The sequence below is a fragment of the Pristis pectinata genome, chromosome 16 (assembly GCF_009764475.1).
Source record: "Pristis pectinata isolate sPriPec2 chromosome 16, sPriPec2.1.pri, whole genome shotgun sequence".
Lineage (NCBI taxonomy): Eukaryota > Metazoa > Chordata > Chondrichthyes > Rhinopristiformes > Pristidae > Pristis > Pristis pectinata.
The window spans coordinates 5,287,123-5,287,433 of record NC_067420.1 but is presented as its reverse complement, the minus strand read 5'-3'; positions in this window follow the sequence as shown (position 1 = coordinate 5,287,433).

Genomic DNA, 311 nt, shown 5'->3' with positions numbered 1-311 from the left:
CAACGTGCCATTAGTGCTGGGGTGATGCACCCTTGGGCTCAGCACCTCCACCTCCTGGGCTGAGCTCCTTCCCCACAGAGCCTGTGCATTGGCTGCACCCAGCTTCAGTGCATCCCTCAGCACGTACTCCTGCAGCCTGGAATGTGCCAGTCGGCAGCTTTCCCTTCGGGGCGGCCGGCAGTGGACGGTTTGGGGATTTTTCAAGTGCTTTGCAGGGTGTTCGATCCAGAGGAGGGGAGCGGAGTCAACGCAGGGCGCCTGGTTTACTCAAGGGTCCCCCTTGGAGTGACCACACACGGGTCACAGACATG